This window comes from Rhinopithecus bieti, unplaced genomic scaffold (assembly GCF_001698545.2).
Source record: "Rhinopithecus bieti isolate Rb0 unplaced genomic scaffold, ASM169854v2 scaffold_7509, whole genome shotgun sequence".
NCBI lineage: Eukaryota > Metazoa > Chordata > Mammalia > Primates > Cercopithecidae > Rhinopithecus > Rhinopithecus bieti.
In genome coordinates this window covers 2657489-2679767 of record NW_016805750.1, presented here as the reverse complement: position 1 = coordinate 2679767, position 22279 = coordinate 2657489, and positions in this window count along the sequence as shown.

The window sequence follows — 22279 nt, the reverse complement described above, 5'->3', positions numbered from 1 at the left end:
GCACTTGACATGCAAAGCAGCCTTCATTTAAGTTTTTCCAGAAACAAATCCTAAGAGAAAGATATGGGGGCAATGTGTTGATTTGGGAGAGGATCCCAGGAAGCACTGTTGAGAAAGTAGGGAGCCGAGTTAAGGAAGAGAAGAAATCCAACAAAGGGTGAGTTCAGGAGCAGGTGGTCAGGATGGGCCACTGGGGTCCGATCCAGCCGGGCAACCTCTGAGTGGCTAGGAGGAGCAGACCCTGGGGCTGCCCCCACGGAGAGGGGAGAACTCAGGGTATTTGTTCACTAACTCCCATCCTTAATCCTGGCTGTTTAACCCCCATGCTATTTCTGGCCTGCCCTGGTCATGGGTCGCCCATGCTTCCTTGGCCAGAGAACCCTCCAACACAGACACAGGAAGCCATGAGCTTGCAGGACTGTCTGCTAGTGCCCTATGAGGTGGGCCTGGGGTTAATAAGCCCAGGGCTGCGAGGTCGACTCCCTCTACCTCCTCAGCTCTGCCACTCTTTTCTTCCATTGCGTTTTTTTTGTTTTGTTTTGTTTTGTTTTTTTGCCAGAGTCTCGCTCTGTCGCCCAGGCTAGAGTGTAGTGGCATGATCCGCCTCCCGGGTTCAAGCGATTCTCCGGCCTCAGCTTCCTGAGTAGCTAGAATTACAGGCACCTGCTACCATGCCCAGCTATTTTTTTATATTTTAAGTAGAGACAAAATTTTGTATTTTTAGTAGAGATGGGGTTTCACCATATTACCCAGGCTGGCCTCAAACTCCTGAGCTCAAATGATCTGCCTGCCTTGGCCTCCCAAAGTGCTGGGATTCTAGGCGTGAGACACCACACCCTGCCTTCCATTGCATCCTCTTCTACAACAGATGAGAATATCTTCCCGTAGAGCTGCAGGTCCACATTCTTTGTCTCCAAGGCCCAGTTTTACGTAGTGATTTCAGGAAGCCTTCCCCAAGTCCTCCACCCAGAGGCAGCAGCACCCTCTCTCATCAGGAAGGAGGGAAAGACAAATAAGTGAGTGCTCTGGTAGGGGCGGAGAGGACCACAGCTTTGTGGTTAGGGTGTAGGCATGGAGGCGGGGGGTGACACCCCTGCACCAAAGGCCAGGCGTCCAGCCTCCAGCCTCCTCCTCCCCTACTCGGCAGGCCAAGCTCCTCGGCTTTCCATGTCTCATAGAACATTAATGCAAATTATTATAATTCTTCTCTTCATCGAAAGAAACTTTGGTGCAGTTGTCTAAGAGTCACTGATGAAGTTGATGTGAAAAATTCAGTAATTGGTTGCCAATATCCAATTACTCCAGGGTAATCTGAAAGTGATGAGAAAGCAAGCCAAGAGGGTGCAGCCCAGGGATGGTCAGGCACAAAGAGGAAGCAGGAAGCTTGACTCTGGCCCTGAGACACGGCCAAGCACACAGGAGGACGGTGTGATGGCGGGGCATGGGGAGTCCACAGCCTCAAACTCTGTCACCAACCAATGCTTCTGTTAAGCTATTCCTTCACCATGAGAACTTATCCTTGGAGTCAGAAGTCTGCAAAGTGTCTGCTGGAGGCCCTCTGGGGGATGACCCTGCTGAGGGTTGGGAAGAGAGCACAGTGTGCCCTGCCAGGACCTGGGAGACCTGTATTCCTGCCCATCGACTGTGGCCAAAGACCTCGCCCCCCAAAAAGGTGGGGCATCTTGTTGTGCCCCTGTTCCCTCATTTGTGCAATGAGGGCTAAATCCTGCATGCATTGTTCAAAGGCTCTTATGTGGGTGCAAAGAAATAATCCATGGGAAGATAAGTGTGCAAACTGAAATGCAATGAAGGAATGAGCCATTATGGGTGCCACTTATCGGCCAACCCTTCAAGAGGAATTCACAGGGGTATAGGCCTGGGAGAATGGTCCCTGGGATAGGAAGAAGAGAGTGTACAGAAGCTACTCAATAAAATCTTATTCAGGTCAGTCATGACAGATGGACACCCCTGCCTGCCCGGGGGGACTTGCCTGGCTCCTGAACCAGCCCCTGAAGGTGGTGACTCTGGCCCCAGGGAGGCCGTGCAGAGCTGCGATGCCCATCTCCAGGTCAGGGGTGAGGTCAGGGGCAGGGCAAGATGAGGATGAGCCCTTCTGCTGCCCTGCACTGTATCATGTCTGCAAATAAATGGAATAATTCAGTTTCCAGGACTCTTAACCTTTTCACTTGGCATAAATTGTGATCACCCAAATAAATACAGGCAAATCACATTAAAAGCATATATATACGAAACTCATTTATTCAAGACATTTTCCAACTCTGAAAAATACCTGTATCTTACCAAGAGGAAGAAAAGAAAAGAAAAGAAAAAAAAAAAAGCTCAGCTGATTGCTGCACACATCCATTTCTGTCTCTGCTGGCTACCGACTGGGGTGTTTTGATTCCTAATGGCCCTAATGACCTAACAGTCCCACCTCAGACAGGTCAAAGGTCAGAGAAACCATTTTTCCTTCATTCTAAATTGGCAGAGAGAGGGTGAGATGTATGAGCAGATCGTAATGTGGTACCAGGAATGTTTGAGCAATAATCAATTGCAAATTATGTCTTATCAAGTTAAGAGTCAAATGGAGGGGGTTGCGGCTGAATATTTTACCCAAGCAATTTAATAAGAATGCAAATGACCATGAACCTTTAAGGAGAGGTTTTTCAGTATCCTAAAGAGCTGCACCACCCAGGCAGCCATTGAAAGCTCTTCCTCCATTTAGAAGGAGCCAGGATCTGGGGGAGGCAGAGGTCCGGGGCTACAGCCTCTAGAAGAGTCCACAGCTCTGGCCCCGGCCCCAGGCAGGACTCCATCTCTTCTAGAATCCAACTCACGGGGTTATGCGATCCTTGTGTTCCCAGCGAATGAGGGTCACTAGTGTCCTTTGTGTCCAGTGCCTCTGCTGAAACCATGACCTCCCATTCATCACAGCTTGCTTGCCAGGGTTATGAGGAGGTCAGGCCTTACACGAGTGCCACACGGGAAGGCAGGCCAGGGCCCAGCTTGGGGAAAGGGACTGCTTGGCTCTCAGCCCTTCAGAGTCAATGTTTCCTCCCTAGTGTGTCTCTACAGATGCTGTTATAAGCAGGACTCACATATTTCTGAGAGCAAAGCAGAAATATTACTCTGAAATACCATTCGCCAATGCACAGCAGTATTCGGTGGGCAGAGGAGTTGCATCCGACATGGTGTGGAGAGGCTGAAACACCAGGCGAAGGCTTCCCAAGGCATACTCTGGCTTTGCCCCTGCTGCTTGGCTTATGCTCACCTGGATTCATATTTGTAAAAAGAAATTTAAAAAGAACACTTAATTCAAGTCATTATGTGTGGACACTTTGTGCCTGAAGCACATTGCAATTTACACAGAGCTTTCACGTTGGCTAACCCTTGATGTCCACAACAATGTCCCAGAGAGAAAGAGATTGAAGGTCATCCCCCTCTCACAGGGGAGGTGACTGGGACCGAGCAGCATGAGGGGACCTGCCCAAGGTCACAGAGTCATTGAGTTGGGTCTAGAACCCACTTGGGACAAGCTCAGCACAACATGAGCTTAAAAGAGAAGTGTGCATCTAAAGGATATGGAAAGGAAGGTTTCCGGGAATCATGGAAAGGTGGCATCCTTTGTAGACAGATGCGAAGTGACCATGGTACAGTCCTCTGGTGTCACTTTGGACCACTGCTGCACTTGCATCAGGACTGCGCTGGGGAGTATGCCTGGGCCCAGTGGTGAGACAGGACAGGAGACAGAGTCTGCCTGCAGCTGGAGTGAGGGGTCACCCAGGACTAGAAGTTATTTTGTAATCTGTGCCTCAGAGGGGAAAGGGATTCTAGAATCGTGTGTCAAAGCTTAGCTCATCGAGGACATAGGTTCTCCACTATACTTACCAATCAGCACAGCATTCGGGGAGCTTGTGCCTAGGTGGGGAAGACACAACGGTACCTCCAGCTCTTCACCTCATGGAATGGCTATGAGACTTCATCTAGACCATCCCTGCAAAGCTCAGCAAAGCTCCTGACAACTGGTGATTGCTGTTAGATTATTTTTGGCTCCCGTAATTTCTCAGGCAGTCCTGCTACAAGGAGACAGAAGCTTGCTGGGATGATGGGTAGGTGAGATAGGAGGTCCTAGGGTCCCCTTCACAATTGCATCTGCCTCCTGCAAAAAATGGAGGCTATTCCCCTGCTGAAGATGGGTAGAGATCCAGGAAATCAAACGTGAGAGTATCCTTCCTAATGTATCCTTGTCTCAAGTAGGACATTCTGCCTATCCTCTCACCCCTGTGGTGGACATTTGCAGGATCAAGTAAGTCAGCACCAGGGGAGTCCTATTTTGCCAAGATCACCCTCCATGGAGCCACTAATTTCCCACACCCCACTCTTCCGGCCTGGGCCCTGCCTTGAACCCATGAAGTGGAGACACGTCCTTACCTTTGGGCTTTAATTACGCTTGACTCCAGCTTCTGTTGAGTGATCACTCGTCTTTCTCTAAGCCCCCATTTCTCCCAGAGCATTTTCTTGATGTTATTAGAGCTGTCTATAAAATATGAATCCCAATTCCATGATAGTCATAAAAGCCATAAAATTCTATGCCTGCCATGAAAATATTACATGATTTATTTTTGTGTGAAGTACATATTAAATCTCAGTACTGGAATAGGAGTTTGGCTCTTCAACATCACGAACTTTTAATAACACACACTTTGCCTTAAATTGCTATTATTTTAAGTTTCTTTCTGCATTTTGCAATAGCTCTCATTGCAAAAGAGGATCAGAAAATAGCCCTGGTCTTATTTATAGGTTAAAGTTAGTATGCATTGTAGCTTACATTTTTTTCTCCCTTTTTATGGTGTTCATTTTTGTTATATATATGTCATGATGTGTGCATTTGATTTGTTTTGTTTTATGTCAAGTGCCTTTGGAGAAATATCAGGTGATTAACCAAACCTTCCGACAGTGAGTCTGATACTGCTATCCCCTGGGTCAGGGGTGAGTCTGCATAAATCTGCACAAGTAAACATGTGGCAGAAATAGAGAGGGAAGCAGGGGACTCTGTATGGGATGGAGGAGGGGGAACAAATATTGAGAACATCTCTTTCCTTTTCCCAAGGTCTATAAATCAGTCCATAATCATTTACCAAGTTTCCAGGGCCTAGCAATAAATGGGACACTGATGTGGGCCCACAGAAGAAAGATGCTTGCTAGACAGATGGATTCACACACATGAACCAGTTGAAGAATGTGGCAAGGCAGGGCTAGGTTGTGCAGCTCATATCATATGTGTTGGGGGGTCATTGGGATGGAATGCAAGGATCAGATTTAGTCTGATGCAGAAGACAGGGCTTGAGCTGTCCCTTGAAGGACAAAGGGAATTTAGGAGGCGGTTGAGAGATGGGGACGATGCCTGGCAGAGGAGCCCAGGCTTTATAGAGGGGAAGCTAGAGGGACCCAAAATGGGATGGAGAAAGACCAGTGTCTTGGTAGGCATGGCACTGGCAGAATCAAGCCCTGACTCAAATCCCCAACTCAACATTTGCCAGATTTTCACCCAAAATCCACACTGCATTTCAAACACATTTGAGGGTGGAGGGAAGATTGATTTCCACCCTGGAGAATACATGTGACATTTGGAATGAGTTGAAACTGATCTAAGAGGTTTTTATTTCAAAAGGTATCTGATATGATGTGTCGATGGGGTGTTTCGCACACCTCATCAGAGTTCAAAGACCACAGCCACGAGAACGGGGTTTCCAGGGTGGTGAGCAGATGTGTGCAGCTGGAGCAGGAGGAGGTCTTGGCCTCTTCAAGCTTGGCCTACCTGCCATCTGACATACCATGGAGACAAAGCCACATGTTGGATCCAAGCAGCCTTTGGGTCTGCGGTATCTTGGCAGAGCTACAAACAAACAAGTTTTTTTTTTTTTTTTTTGTACCACACTTCCCTGACCCATTCTCTTATATCCTCAAGTCCTTCTCAAAGTATCTGCTGGACATGGAGTCATTCACCCTCTAATAATCTCTGAAATCTCCACCAGAATAACTGATGAGGAACTGCCAAGCCCAGTCATTCTGATACCATTGGGCATCCAGTCGTTGGTCATCCCCAGAGCACCCATGTAGCTCACGTGCTGCCAACGTGTCAGGGGATACAAACCTAGGAAGCAGAAGTGAGAGCAAAGAGAACTGAGGCAAGGAAGGAGGTGTGCATTTTCTAGCTGGTCACCTCAAGATTGCTTAATCTCACAGGACTGTCATCTGAGAAGCCACATAACAGCGCTTCTCAAGATCATCCATCAGCAGGGAGGGGGGAGGACCACAGACATGGAAGAAATAATTTGAAATAAGTGTTCAAAGACTTGCCCCATAGGACATTAAGGCTCCCATTCTTCTGGGATGTGCAAATGTGGGCACCGATTAAGTTCCAAGACTTTCCACAATTTGGGATAAACAGGGAATTGTTGGGATAGAGGTTAAAGATAATGTCAGTTGCGCCTGTGTGAAGAAGGGGGACGCCCTCCAGAGCCAGCCACTGAAGTAGCAGCCAGGCTAAGAGAATCATGTAAGGCATCTGCAGTCATTCCCTAGGAAGGCCTTCCCTGCATCCACACATCACTCAACCTGTGTTTTAATGTGTATGCATTAAAAAGGTGCATGTCAATCTGTCCCTGCAGAACCCTCCAACCTGTGGGTTCAGGTGGGGACCTCTCCTCCCCCAGGGTCATCTTGCCTTGCAGAGTGTGTCAAAGGCACTGTGGGGGCAAGTATCTGGTAGCAGCTCCCAGAGTCCCCCGGACTCTGCACTTCAGACAACACAGCACTTCCTTTTGCTTGGGGCAGACAGTTTCCAGGAAGCTGCCTGGCCCTGGATGGCAGCGTCTCTGGGAATACAATAGAATTCCATCTCCCAACCAAAACCAATCAGCCTTCTTTCAACATGAAAATATCTACCAAATCAATCCCACAAATTAAATAAACAATCTTAACGTTAATCTTAAAAGTCACACACCCATAAAATAACTTGTTTTGCTTTATGGAGACCAGAACCAAGTGGATTTGGAGAGTTCTTTACCAAATTGCATAATGCCACCACTTCAATTAAAATAATAAAAATAGTGAGATGATAATACAAGTAAAAATTGTTGACAGGATCCAGAAACTAGAATAGGAATAGACATGCTTCCAGGCCAAAATTTTCCAAAGAGCCTTTCTTTAGTGACTGGCATTTGGGAAGGACAAAAGGCAGGAGAGGAGGAATCTGGAAAAATATTAAGAGTTTTGTGAAAGAAAATCAATCCAGGAAGATACACAAACCTGATTAGGAACAGAAAAAATGTATGCTGTAATATATAGAGCAGCCTGTGTATGGGTGGCTGGTTCCTATAAGATTAAAGAAAATAACCCCAGGTTAGGGCTTCCTTCCCCTTCCACTCTTGCACTTAGCATCGCCAACCTGGAAGCTTCTTCCCCTTGGCTTCAAGCAATTTGCAGAGAAAGAATATCTTTGCTGCTAAATGACCTTGCTCCCTAGTAGTTCCTGCAGCCACTAGCTCTGAAACAAACAACCTCGCTGGAGAATGGATAGATTGTAGCCTCGGCATACAAGAGACCCTCACGTAGAGCCCATGCCACACCCCCACTGTCTGCTCCTGGGGGTTTTGAAAAGGTACTGATTCTAAAACGGAAAGTCAGGACAAGAATAAAGGTTCCAGGATTCCTGTGAGGCCCTCACTTGCAGAGGAAGACTTTGGGTCCAAGCAGTGGGAGGGGATATGTAGGTTAAAGCATCTCGCTGCTTAGCTTTGAAGTTGTCGGTCAAGAAATTGGCAGCAAGACATCCTGCCAGGCCACAAAGACAGCACAGGGAGGGGGTTTGTAGAAAACCCAGGACTCGCTAATGGTTCTCAGACCCGAAGTGCAGGAAGTGGGGGTACGCAGCATTCCCGACAACAGGACTCCGTCCCAAGGTTAGCTAAGAAAAGGGTACCTGAGTAAATGGCCTCGGCCATGGCACCACCTGCCTGCCTCCCAATTCCAAATGGCTAAGCTCCTGGCATTGGCAGGCCTGTGCTCATTCTGGCTAAACCTGCTCTCTCACTGCACTGATGGGCCCTTCCCTCTGCTTTAACTTTTAAGTCAACAGAACGCCATGAGCCTTTTGCTCTACAGCTTGTTATTTTGATATGAAAATGTAATGAACAGTATGGACGGATCTAGGAAATTAACAAAAGCTGTTGGACAACCACTTCTGCCTTGGTTCAATGAAAAAAACACAAAATACACCTCCCTCCTTCTTTTCCTTTTTATGCTCATTATTGTATATATAGGAAGTCATCTGACTGGATTTGATCACATGTTCATTTCTAAACTTGTATGCGTCTGCCCTGCATGAAAATCCCTGCCCCAGGGGCCCTGGCGACTAATGGCTCTGGTGGAAAGGTGGCTGTCATCCCAGTGCCAGTTTGCATTGGTTGGAGCTGTGCAATGTTAACATCAGCACAGAAGTCAAATCACCGCCTCTTAGAAGCACAGTAAATTAAATGCATGTTAAAAGATTATCTTTTATATTTATCATAACAAGATTTTGCGCTTACGTCTTCCTCCCTTTTAAAATAGGAATAAAGATCTCATATACATTTTCTAATTTATTATCTAGTATTTATTATAGGAAGAGAGTTTTGTCTAATCACAACTCATTAAAATCACATATTATTCACAATAACCCACCACTAAAGACTCATCAGGCTAGCAAGAAAGAAGAAAAGTGTTTGTAAAATGAAACTTCATTTTAAGCATTTCTCTTTGGAGACAGTCCAACAAGTTAAAGAAAAGAAAGGAGTATGTGTAATAAAATACCTTGGCAAAGAAAATTTGCCACAAAAAAAAAAAGAAGAAGAAAAAAGAGATAATATCAAGGACAGCTAAAATACTTTGCAAAAATGAAGTAGGAACTCTGGGACCAAACTGAACGTTCCTGCTCTCAGCTGTACCCTAATAAAGAAAGAGGAGGGAAAAAAACTCAGGCCAAGAATTTACTTACTCCATTTCTTATTTTTAATCATGATTTCTTTTCATCCTCCAGCACTGGGTTATAACTCACAGGTATCTTGTTAGCTGAATGAAGCAGTTCTTTGCTTCCTCTCCTGTTCCAGCCAGAACTGATGTTCAGATCATTATTATATGCACAAAGAGGCAACAGAGTAGCATTTGTAATTCTCATGAATGTCACCCCCATCCACAGCAGGCCATTGGAATGGGGGTTAAGAATACTCAGTTTGCTGAGTGAGATGATTCTGGCATCAGCTATGTGGCATTTCCCACATGTTTAGCCTGAAAGAAGACATTTGTTTGGACTATATGCTTCTGTGTACTTTTTTAATGCAATAAAATTGACAGATGACTCCTTTTTGCAACAGGTTTGGAGAAAGAAAATGTTGTGGTTTCACCCTCCCCTTTCTTCCTTGATGGCTGTTTAGACAGCAGTCTTAAAAAATCACTAGTCACTAAAATCCCTCATGCCCATTTCATATTGTGTTGATTCATATTAAATTCATGACAACAAAAAAGCAACTTGAGGCACTTTTGGAAATGACCGCTCTTTAGCGCGCCTCTCCTTCCTCCGGGCTCGGTGGGCCCAACGCCCATAAAGCTGCCTGCTGTCTTGTGTCATGAAAAGAAACAGCTTTGCCTGGGAATGCCATTACTGTGTAATGAGCCATGCAGCAAAATATACCTTCAGCAGCCACTTGATGAAGGCTTGCTGACACACCAGACCAGACAGAAATGTTTTTTTGTATGTTCTTTCTTATTTTGTCCATCAATCACATCATTAGTCAAAGCAGACAAGCCTGTCAGCCAGGCCCAGATGCGGAGTGGCAGGCGATCAGCGGACAGGTGTTCCAGCTCCCCCAAAACGAAATCCTGAAATAAGAAAGGAGCCAAGACCTTGTTTCAAGGGCTGGAATGTCAATGAGAAAGAAAGGAAAACACGCACACACACACACACGCACACACACACACACATGCACACACACACACACACGTGCACAGAGGGGAGTTCAAAGCAGACTTCTAAGGAAGTGACCACCAAGCACCTGGGTACTGCCCAACTGAGCCAGGACAGGCACTCAATTTGGGAGAGTTTGAAGGAATCGAGAGAGAAAAAACTGTAGATTTCTTGTGGTCAGTGAGGTATTGAAATGCAACATTCAAAAACAATAAATAGGCTGGGCACGGTGGCTCACGCCTGTAATCCCAGCACTTTGGAAGGTCGAGGCAGGTGGGTCACCTGAGGTCAGAAGTTCAAGACCTGCCTGGCCAATATGGTGAAACTCCCATCTCTACCAAAAATACAAAAATTAGCCAGGCGTGGTGGCAGACACCTGTAATCCCAGCTACTTGGGAGGCTGAGGCACAAGAAACGTTTGAACCTGGGAGGTGGATGTTGCAGTGAGCCAAGATCATGCCATTGCACTCCAGCCTGGGTGACAGAGTGAGACTCGATCTAAATAAATAAATAAAATAAATAAGGGGGCACGGTGGCTCAGCCTGAAATTCAACCGCACTTTGGGAGGCCGAGAACGGCCGGATCACGATGGGTTTCAGGAGATGAGACCATCCTGCGCGTAACATGGTGAAACCCGGCCATCTGCTACTAAAAGATACAAAAAAACTAGCGGGCGAGTGGCGGGGTGCCTGGTGGCTCGCAGCTACTCAGGAGGCTGGAGAGAGGAGGAATGGCCGTCAAACCCGGAGGATGGAGCTTGCAGTGAGCTGAGGATCTGGCCACTGCACTCCGCCTGGGCTGACGAGCGCGGACTCCATCTCAAAAAAAAAAAAAAAAAAAAAAAAAAAAAAAAATTAAAATAATAAATAAATAGAATTTCTTTTGTGACCCACTTCAATATCCTGAATGGATAAAATTTGACTGGGTAGCTCAGATGCCTCAGGCCACCCGAACTCATCCAAGCTACCTACCTGACACTGGCTGGAAAATCTCTAGCATCTACTATGGCATCACTCATGTCTCAGAAAAGAATGTAGCCCTCCAGTGGAAATTGCCCCTCTCATCCTAGAGTTCCTTGCTTTCAGGAATCATTTTTGCCATGTTTTCACTCTGGAACTTAACAGGTTAAGGAAACCGACCATATGGAGTCATCTTCAATGGTTAATTTCTGGCTTTTAAAGCAAGCCCTGAAATGCTTGTGTGTAAGGAGCTCACTGCTTGGTTTCCTCCTTGTTTCTGAGAAGGACTAGCTCATCGGGTCCCCACCCCCATCCTGGCCATTTCAGCCTCATGGCCAAAGTGATACTTTGTGATTGTCCAGCTGAAATGAGCATGCACCACTTTGTTTTGTTTCGTTTTGTTTTCCATTTTTAAAATGCACTTTACTTTCAGGACAGTTTTAGATGTATAGAAAAATCGAGAAGATGGTTTGGAGCCCCACGCCCCATTTCCCCTATCATTAACATCTTACATTAGTAGAGTACATTTGTTACAAGGAATGAACCAATATTAACACATTGCCATTAACTAACGTTCATCTTTTAACCAGATTTTCTTCATTTTTATCTCATGTCCTTTTTCTGTTCCAGGATCTCATTGAGGATAGCACTTACATTTAGTTGTCATGTCTTCTTAGACTCTCAGCTGCAACCATTTCTCAGACTTTCTTTGTTTATGATAACCTTGACAATTTTGAGGAGTACTCATATGTGCCATTTATGATGTCATTTTTTAAAAATGTAGCATATATATATATGTATATATATGTGGGGGTGGAATGCAAGACCTTTACCACTTTAATAAATAATAGTGCTAAAAAAGGTGGAGGAGGGGAACACGAAGAGCGAAGGAAGAGGGGGCATTAGGACCACTGAAAGGTCAGAAGTCTTTATACAGCACCAGGGAGAAGATGCCGACACTCCAATCTTTCCCAAAGTTGACCTTTCCAAAGATATGCTGAGCAGGAAGGGGCAATGCCTGATAGAAGATTCAAACCCACACTTCCACCTTTAACTGAGAATTAAATCTGCAGATATTTCCTCTGGGGTTTCCAAAAAGCAAGCAAGCATATGATTAATCTTCCTAGCCATTAGATGCCGCCATGCCCGATTCCATTTATCTAGGGGTTAATGGAGACATCAGGGTTGGCTAACATGAAGATGTGGACCCAAAAGGCCAAGGGCTGATGGTTCAGCTGGGAGCCTGAATGTACCCAGTCCCCTGGCACCAAGACAGGCAGTGGGGTGTAAATTCAGCCCTTTGAAGATGCTTCTCAGGTCCCCTCTTCCTCCCGTGCCTTTCCTTATTTCTCTCCTCCTACCTTTTCCTTCTTTCTCTACAAAGCTCAGAAGGGCCGTGAAGGGAACAGAATCAGGTTGGGAATGTGTGGTCCCTTTTGATGATTAAGAAAGACTATTCACTTCTATCCCTTCTCTCAATATCTTATCTGGGAAAGAAAATAGTGCGTTGAAGCAGGGGTCCGCAACCCCCTGGCTACAGACCAGTGCCGCACACAGGAGACGAGCCGCAGGCAAGGAAGCGAGCGAAATTTCTGTATTTACAGGCGCTCCCCATCGCTCACATCACCGCCTGCCCCCCGCCTCCTGTCAGATCAGTTGCAGCATTCGATTCTCATAGGAGCACGAAGCCTATTGTGAACTGCACATGCGAGGGATCTAGGTTGTGCGCTCCTTATGATAATCTAATGCCCAATGATCTGTCACTGTCTCCCATCACCCCCAGATGGGACCACCTAGTTGCAGGCAAACAAGCTCAGGGCTCCCACTGTTTCTACATGATGGTGAGTTACATAATTATTTCATTATATATTATAATGTAATAATAACAGAAATAAAGTGCACAATAAATGTAATGCACTTGAATCATCCTGAAACCATCCACCCGCTACCCAATCCATGGAAAAATTATCTTCCCCCAAACCGATCCCTAATGCCAAAAAGGTTGGGGACTCCTGCCTTACAGGACCTGCAATTCCAACGACATCAAAACACACAGCAGCTGGGTACCCATCACATCCTACCAAGAGCCTGAATGCCAGATGTAATGTTAAATTACACTTTACATTTCATCCCTGCAAGTACCCCAAGTTTTCCATCTCGTACACGTTTTATGAGCCTGCCTTTCACCTGGAAGGTCTACAGAAAGTAAAATAAATGAATCCAACACTCTACTCAGCTTGGATCATCTGATATTCATTCTTAGAAGGGACAAGTGACAATTTGAAAGCTATGCCCACACTGTAGGAGTTTTCAGGCCTGGTGTATGGTATATAATCAATCAACCAATCAATCAATTTTACAGAGTACCTACTGGGTGTTAGGCCATGTGGGAATACTGGCTCCTGCCCTCAAGGAACTTTTACTAGTCATAGAAACAGAACTGCACCTTCCCTCCCGTGGCTGTCGATTGGATAGATAGATTAGGCAGCTTCCCTGGCTCAGTAAGGATCAACCCAAAGGACAGGTTAGACAATTTAGATTCCTTTTCTTGGGGATTTGGATGTAAAGCACAGAATGGCCCAGTCAAGTCTCTATGCCTCTTCATTGTAAAGGTAAGTAGGGTCTGGGCTGAACTGGATTTTGCAAAGGCAGAAGAGAGTAAGATAAGAGAGATGGCTGGGCATGGGTGGCTCACGCCTGTAATCCCAGCACTTTGGGAGTCTGAGGCAGGCAGATCACCTGAGGTCAGGAGTTTGAGACCAGTCTGGCCAGCATGGTGAAACTTGTCTCTACTAAAAATATAAAAAGTGGCTGGGTGTGGTGGCGGACACCTGTAATCCCAGCTACTCAGGAGGCTGAGACAGGAGAATCACTTGAACCAGGGAGATAGAGGTGGCGGTGAGCTGAGATCGCACCATTGCATTCCAGCCTGGAAGGCAGAGCAAAATTCCATCTACAAAAAAAAAAAAGAGAGAGAGAGAGAGACAAGGAGGAAGAGACAGAGACAGAAACAGACAGAGACAAGGAATACAGATGTGTAGAGAGAGGTCAGATTACAAGACCAGCTAGCCTCAGCACAGGTGGCTGTATTTCATGATTGGAACATCTCAAGGCCCCCTCCTTCCCAGAGGCATTTCCTACCCATGTTCCCTGGAAAATAACTCTATAGAGCCCCAGGTAACCCCTGTCTTGCTTAAGCAAGCTTGGGGAGTGTTGTGTTTTCTGTACTCGAAATGCTCCTTACTAGAACCACACCTACCAAATGGACCTTAAATACAGGAAATCTTCCCTAAGTCAGAGGAAGGAGGAACATTTAACAGTTGTGGGAAGAGACATCAGAGAGGGGCCATAGAATTGTAAGGGTTGGAAAGACTCAGATAATCAGAAAAGAATGATTGCTTCGTATTCGGATCACTAAACAGAAATGTGATGTAAGTTGAGTTCATTGAATCTGCTCCCACCCTCAAAAGATACCGTAGGGAAAATAATGATGAAAATTCTGTAAAATCAAAGAAATGAAACCACGTTCACAATTTCTTCCAAAAGACTTAGGAAAGCCTCATAACTTCCCAACCACCACACGAGAGGCTTCCCCTGAGATACACTCCTCACCACTGAACTGCATGTCATCATTGCCTGTAGAGAAATGCAATAGTGAGAGACTTGCCTTATCCTCAGGGCAACATTATACTGTATCCTCCTCTCCCAAAAGAAAACACATTTTAGGAGTGCAATGGGTCATGATCTTGGCTCACTGCGACCTCTGCCTCCCAGGTTCAAGTGATTCTCCTACCTCAGCCTCCCGAAAAGCTGGTATTACAGGCGCCCACCACCACATGCAGCCAATGTTTTGGATTTTTAGTAGAGACAGTGTTTCAGCATGTCGGCCAGGCTGGTCTCCAACACCTGACCTCAAGTGATTCGCCTGCCTCAGCCTCCCAAAGTGTTGGGATTACAGGCATGAGCCACCTCGCACTGCCTAAAAAAAGTTTATTTTCAACAGAATATTACATGAATGACACTAACATGAGAAAACATATAGTTCTAATGAATGAGGGTTTTGTTATTGTGGTTGTTTTGAAACAGGGTGTCACTCTGTCACCCAGGCCAGAGTACAGTGGCATGATCACGACTCACTGCAACCTTTGCCTCCCAGACTCAAGTGATCCTCCCACCTGAGCCTTTCAAGTAGCTGGGACTGCAGGCACGCACCACCACGCTTGGCTAATTTTTGCATTTTTTGTAGAGACAGGGTCCCACTGTGTTCCTCAGGCTGGTCTTGAACTCCTGAGCTCAAGCAATCCTCCCACCTTGGCCTCTCAAAGTGCTGGGACTGTAGGTTCGAGCTATAGTACCTGGCTTAAATGAGGTTTTTCTGTTTGTTTGTGAGCTAGTCTGTTGGAGTTCCAAAGAGCCTGGGACAGTGCCGTGGACTGAAACATTTTTTCTGCTTTTAAAAGTTCATGTCTATGTCTCTCAGCAGAAAAATTCATGCTTTCTTTGATTGCTCTGGTCTTCCTCACCAGAGCCTTGACCTGGCCTGTGGAAAGAGGCCCAGTTGTGCAAGCGGCAGTCCTGGGATAATAGCATAACAGACGTCATCTATAGGGTCTTAAAAGGCCAGGTAATGCCGGCACCTCCTGCACATTGCCTGTCATCTGAACGCCAACCACGCAAGGTCGAAATTACGATCCCAATTTTCAGAAATGCTAAGTAATTTGCATAAGCTATAGAATCTGCAAGTGGCAGGGCTGAATGCAGCTCTGGTCTCAAGAACTCGGCCCGTGACTCAGCCATGACATCATGCCGTGCCCTTGAATGTTCACGGCCAGCAATGGGCAGAATTCACACATCCAGGACCATCTGGAGACTCTAGAGATGCACATGTGCCTTACTAGTGAGCTTTTGCAGGAAATTTATTTCTAGCAAGTTATATTTCTTTTCATACTGAGAGAGCAAATAGAAAGGCCCAGTATGGGGAGGATAAAATTGGAGGACGATTCAGGTATGTGCTAAGGTCAGAAACAAGGGTTTATTCATTCTATTGGTTGAGCTCATTAGTAGGTGTGCCTGTTTGGGTTGCCAAGCTGCCAAAGAGAATGAGAGGGCAAGACATCCGAGGTCCCTGACCCTATCCAGCACTCAAGGACCCACTCAGGGACAAGGTGGTTCAGCGTGTCTGCAAAACGGAGAGGTGATGTTTAAAGCATTTGGAAAATGAAATATGCTTACCAGTGCTCTGTAGAGCAGTTGTCTCCCAGCTCCTTTAATGACACAGGGCTTCCCCAAATGTCCACAGGCATCCAGCCATCGTCAGCCCGCATGCTGGAGGCCCTGTGGATGGTACAGGGTTCAAGGCTGCAGATCCGCGTGAAGCAGGCTTGTCAAGGATGCTGGTCCAAGTGCTGTCTTTGGTCCCCCCACTCCTGCCACGCAGCTCCCAGCTAGCCCCTGGGGTCATGCTGTCAGGAACACTGAAGGTCTCACCCACACTGTGTTTACAGGGAGGTCAGGCACAGCCACCCCAAGGGGGTTGGTGGTGAGCCGGGGCACTTCCTCCACATGGGACCCCTGGAAGTTTCTCTTGTCCTGAGCCAGCAAAAAGCTGCTTTTCACTATGGTGCTTGCCTGCATTCCCCCACATGGGGTGCTGTGTATGTACTGCAAGCATGTGCTCCTATGTGTCTATCAGGGCCTTATATGTCTCCACAGGGCCACATATCAGGGCCACATATGTCTCCAGCCCATTGGCCTGGCCACATACCTTTAGCCTGTCCCACTTGGAGGCACCCTAGTATGAGTAGGGCAAATGGAGACCTACAGGTGCTCTCCGTACCTGATTAGGTCACTGATTAGGGGCCCCTTCAAACTGACGTGTTGAAATATTTGTTCAGCGTTGATTTAATAAAGATAGGAATAACTAATATTTGGTAATAATATTGCATACCTTTTTTTAAAAAATTAACCTCAGTAATACATGATCATAAAATGGTGAAAAAAAAAATTCAACATCCCTGAAACACACAGAACAAATGTGAAAGCCCCCAAATATATTTTTAACCCTGCCTCTGTGCCCCTCTTTCAGATGTAAGCACTGTAAAACAATTAGATGTGCATCTCTGCAGCCATTTTTTCTACTCATTTCTATAAATATGTATATATAAATATATAATTGGATTGCCACATAAATGAGACTACATTATTATACATATTATCCTATACCCTGAATTTTTTACTTAATGTATTTCAAAGATCTTTCAAAACCAATACCCATTATTCTCTTTTTTTTTTTTTTTTTTTTTTTGAGACGGAGTCTCGCTCTGTCGCCCAGGCTGGAGTGCAGTGGCCAGATCTCAGCTCGCTGCAAGCTCCGCCTCCTGGGTTTACGCCATTCTCCTGCCTCAGCCTCCCGAGTAGCTGGGACTACAGGCGCCCGCCACCTCGCCCGGCTAGTTTTTTGTATTTTGTTAGTAGAGACGGGGTTTCACCATGTTAGCCGGGATGGTCTCGATCTCCTGACCTCGTGATCCGCCCGCCTCGGCCTCCCAAAGTGCCCATTATTCTCTTTAACAGCTGCTTAGTATTCCATAGCATGGACATACTATAACTTAAGAAATATTTAAGGTGCTTGTAATATTTTTCATTATTACAAATAAGGCTTTGGTGTACAATCTTGTGTATAAGTCTTTGAACAATCCTGGACATGTTCCTGTAGACTAGATTTCTAAAATGAAAACTACTTGCTTGAAAGTTGTGTACATTTTAAATGTAGACTCTTTCTGCTAAAATGACCAATTGACATTTCCCGAATGGTAGCTAACATGGTATATTTTCTTGTATTCCAGCCTGCTCAGGACTTACCAGACCTTTAAAATTTTACTATTCTAATGTGTACAAAGAGGTAATCTTGTTTAAATCTGGATTTCTCTGATATTCTGAAAGTCTGAATGTTTAAAATGTGGGTGTTGACTATTTGTATTTTCTGTTCCCTGAATGGCCTAATCACTTTCTTTGTCTATCCTTCCATGGAATTATTTAATTTTCTTACTGAGTTTTAGGAGTGTTTTACAAAATATGAATAGTAATTAATGTTTTATTATATATGTTATACATATTTCTCCCAATCCATCATTTGTTTTTTTGTTCAGATTTTTGTTTGTTTTAAAGTAGTCAAATACGTCAATTTATTCCTTCAGATACTCTGGGATTCATATCTTATTGCAGAATATGTCTTACACCAAAAGATTGTTTTCTTTAATAATTTTTATGAACTCTTTAATCCACAGTGAAATTTTGTATGTTATGAAATGGAGGTCTAATTTTCCAAGTGAAAAACCAATCGTCTTCATCATTAGTTAATTGGCTCATTCTTTGTCACCTTTGTTATAAACTAAACTTTCAATTACATAATTCTATTTTTTCCCTCTTTAGTCTGTTCCATTGATTTTTTTTTTCTTCCTTAAGGCTCATGGTTTTAATGTTTATGCCCTTAGATTAAGTGTGGAATTTTGATAGGGAAATTAGTCCTCCTAACTTACTTGTCTCCTTTTATTATTATTATTATTATTATTATTATTATTATTATTATTGAGACAGAGTCTCGCTCTGTCGCCCAGGCTGGAGTGTAGTGGTGCGATCTCGGCTCACTGCAAGCTCAGCCTCCTGGGTTCACCGGTTCACCCGCCATTCTCCTGCCTCAGCCTCACGAGTAGGTGGGACTACAGGCGCCTGCCACCACTCCGGGCTAATATTTTTTTGTTGTTGTTGTATTTTTAGTAGAGATGGGTTTCACCGTGTTAGCCAGGATGGTCTCGATCTCCTGACCTCGTGATCTGCCCGCCTTGGCCTCCCAAAGTGCTGGGATTACAGCGTGAGCCACCGCGCCCGGCCACATGTCTCCTTTTTCAAAAATCTTTGTGATTCTTCTGCAGTCTTTCTTTGAAATGATTCTATAATCAGCTTCTCATATTTCTTTTAAAAAACTCATACTGAGATGTGGTTGGGAGTTATACCACTCTTATTCCTTAGTCTTCCATCCCTTTCACTGCAGGCACTGTTGGAACATTTCCTAAAAATAAACTACCTGCAGGCAAGTCTTGGTTGCAGATTTTGCTTCCTGGGAAAGCAGTCTCCAGCCCAAGAGAGAAGAGTATCGGCTATTGAATGGAAAATTAATTTTGAAAGGTTTGACATGTTTGCTTGTCGAGTCTTCTCATCTCTAACTACTCTTCAGTTAAGTAGTGTTCTTTATGTCCTTTATACACTTTTATAGTTTTATTGTTACCAGTTTTGCATGTTTTCTGTTAGCTATATTTCTACATGTTAAATGTTTTTTGTTGCTATTAAAAGGGATATGTTCATAACATATTTTCTAATTGTTGTTTTTGTTGTTGTTTAGAAAAAAATTTTGTATGTTTATCTTGTATCCAACTGCCTTCAATTATATTACCAAAGAATTTGCTTAGATTTCATCGTTATGAAAACGTATCAGCTAAAAATGGTGGTAGTTTTATTTCTTTTGTTATATTATTTATCCACTTATATAATTCTGTTTCCATATTCAGTGGCTGGGATTTCAATAAGCATCTTGTATAGTTTCTAGACTTCAAATAAAACTTTTAAAAAATTTTACTGCATAAATTTGGATTTCTCAAACTTTTATTGGGTTTTTTCTTTTCTTAGCTTACTATGACTTTTAAAAATCACAAATGAGAGATTAATTTTATTGAGTGCATCTTTATACAGGATTTCTTTTCTTTTCTTTCTTTCTTTTTTTTTTTTTTGAAACAAAGTCTCGTTCTGTTCCCAGGATGGAGTGGAGTGCGGTGGCACGATTTCAGCTCGCTGAAACCTCTGCCTTCCGGATTCAGGAGATTCTCCTGCTCAGCCTCCTGAATAGCTGGGATTACAGGCATGCACCACTTCACCTGGAAAATTTTTGTATTTTTAATACAGATGAGGTTTTACCATGTTGGCCAGTCTGGTTTTGAACTCCCCACCTCAGGTGATCCACCATCCTTGGCCTCCCAAAATGCTGGGATTACAGGTGTGAGCTACAGCGCTGGGCCAGGATTTCTATTTTAAATTGTGAATTTTGTTACTGAAAGTAGTATATTTCATCAGGTTAACTATCCTTTTATTCTTAAACTCAACTAAGTAAAAAGCAAAATGAATATGTTTTATTTTGAGTTTCTGTATCTGTGCTCATACATACAATTTAGAAGTTTATTCTACTCTTGTCTTATTTTACTAGAAGGGAAATATCACCATTGTAAAATAAGTTGGGAAGGTTTCCATGTCTTTCCAGACTCTGGCATATAAGAATTATCTGTTTGTTTGTCTCTTTGTTTGTTTTAAGGTTTGGTACAGTTTATCTGCAAATGCTCTAGGTCTGATGCAATTTTTAGGAAATTATTTTCACTATTTTTACAAATTTCTCTCAGAAATTCTGGGCTTTTCAGGTCATCCATTTGATTCAATCTTGGTAATTTGTGTTTACTAGAAATACTTTGATTGTGGCTATATTTTAGAATGTAATAATGTTCACTTAATTTTATAATCTCCTCATTATGTGAAGTTATATTATCTTCCTCATTTCTCATATCATTTATCTTATGTATGTACTATTTCTTCTTGACCATATAGATCCAATATTTTTGTCTTTTCAAAGAATCAGGTATTAAAGCTATTGTTTTACTGCATTAATTTTGGATTTGTTATTATCATTAACTTCGTTCTACTTTCTTTGGATTTATAATATTGCTCACTTTCTGTCTTCTTGAGTTGCATGTTAATTTAATTGCAACTATTTCTCTTTTCCAGTATATTTACTTAAGGTTTTTATTGTTACCATTAGCTTTTTTTTTTTTTTTTTTTTTTTAAGTATTTGGGTGATCTCATTTTATTGTGAATTTATTTTATTTTGATCTCTTTTAACTCAGGGATTGTTTTAGAAGTCTGGATTTTTGACATTATCTGTCTTCATGATTTTTGATTTGAAGAATTTATAAACATTTTCTCTGGGGCTAAATGAGTGATCAATTTTGTATGTATTTCACAAGTTTGAAAATAACAGATGATGGTGAGTTTGTGAAGAAAGAGGAATGCTTATACACTGTTGGCGGGAGTGTATTTAGTGCAACCATTGTGGAAGACAGTGTGGCAATTCCTCTAAGTCCTAAAAGCAGAAATATCATTTGACCCAGCAATCCCATTACTGGGTATATATCCAAAAGAATAAAAGTTTTTCTATTATAAAGACATGTGCCCACATACGTTCACTGCAGCACTGTTCAAAATAGCAAAGACATGGGATCCACCTAAATGCCTATCAATGGTAGACTGGATAAAGAAAATGTGGTCCATATGCAGCATGGAATACTATGTAGCCATAAAAAGAATGAGATCATGTCCTCTGCAGGAACATGATGGAGCTAGAGGCCATTATCCTTGGCAAACTAATGGCAGGAACAGAAAATCAAATACTGCATGTTCTCACTTATAAGTGGGAGCTAAATGATGAGAACATATGGACACATAGAGAGGAACAGCACACACTGAGCCCTATTGGAGGGTGGGAAGAGGAAGAGGATCAGGAAGAATAACCAGTGGGTATGAAGCTTAACACTTGGGTGATGAAATAATCTATACAACAAACTCCCATGACACAAGTTTACCTATGTAACAAAGCTGTACACATGCCCCTGAGCTTAAAGTAAAAGTTTTTAAAAAAGAAAATAGTGTTTTCTATTGTTCAGTAAGTATGTGCATATACACCCACATATAGTCAAGTTTATTTTGTATTATTTATTTTTTAATAACATTACTCATTTTTCTTTTAATCTGTGTATTTTTAGTTTATGGAGTTCTGAGAAAGTTCAGACAAATATCTCCCAATATAATTGAAGATTTACTACATTCACCCTCTATTTCTATTACTTTTTGCTTTGTATGTGTGGAGCTATGTTGTTGGGTGCATAAAGGTACCTCTTCAAAACTCAGGCATGCAGTTCAACGTGCCGCTTTGACAGGGGAGACAGAAAAGTGCTCAATGCGCTCTGAATGGAGGCATCATGCCAGAAGGAAAGCTTGGTGAATTAGGTAAGGGACATATTATAAAGGCCTTTCAGTGCTCTGCTATGGGTTTTGGTCTTTGTTCTTTATGTAATGGAGTCATCAAAGGTTGTTTATTCATTTGTTTGTTCTTGAGATGGAGTTTCACTCTTGTTGCCCAGGCTGAAGTGCAATGGTGCCATCTCAACTCACTGCAACTTCCACCTGCCAGGTTTAAGCGATTCTCCTGCCTTAACCTCCCAAG